Below are 820 nucleotides of genomic sequence, written 5' to 3' on the forward strand. Positions count from 1 at the left end.
ACTCAGCTCACACTGGACACAAGTGGCATGTGGGGGCTCCTTCTTGCTAGCGACGTGGCCTCCCGGAAAGTCTGTAGAATATTCATCCAAGCCGTGGGTAGTAGAAACTACACCTAAGGGGACACTGCTAACATTTGCTGATTGACAGGGTGCCATGTGCCGCTCTGAAACTACACCTTTTCCATTTCAAGAGATTCCCTCATTCGGGTGAGACACACACTGATCCACAGCCTCTCCCGGACGTTGAGAGGAACAAGGAGACGAAAAATCTTCCCTGGAACAAAACCTAACCTTCCAACTCCTAAAGAAGGTGTTGAAGGAGCAAGAAAAACAAAATGGGGAAGAGCCCCCTGGGGTGGGGTGGGGGGAGGGGAATTCTCCTCTCCTGGAGAGCATTCTAACAAAAGTTAAATCCTCCAAAAAATGAACAAAAGGGAACCTGTCCAAAGGGCATGTAGAATTCTGGTTAAAACAAGGAGATTTGAGAATCACCATAATCGTCATATTTCAAAGACCCACCCCACCACCCACACACACCCAGCTATTATGTAAAGCAAGACATCATGTTTTTTCCTCTCTCATGCTTATTGAATGCTTATGGGTTCACAGCAAACTTTGCTGCTTGGTTTCTAAAACATGCAGAGAGCAGACTGAGAGCAGCGTTCGGCGTCCAGTCCACGCCAGCCCGGACCGGTGACCGGCCAGACACCATCAGGATCGGGATGAGCGCGCCCCCTGGCGGCGAGGCGGCGCCCGCACAGCCAGGCCCCAGGGACAGATGGTGAGCAGACGGTTGGGGGAGTGACTGGGACGAGCTGGG

Source organism: Bison bison, unplaced genomic scaffold (genome assembly GCF_000754665.1).
Source record: "Bison bison bison isolate TAMUID 2011002044 unplaced genomic scaffold, Bison_UMD1.0 scf7180017864020, whole genome shotgun sequence".
Taxonomy (NCBI): domain Eukaryota; kingdom Metazoa; phylum Chordata; class Mammalia; order Artiodactyla; family Bovidae; genus Bison; species Bison bison.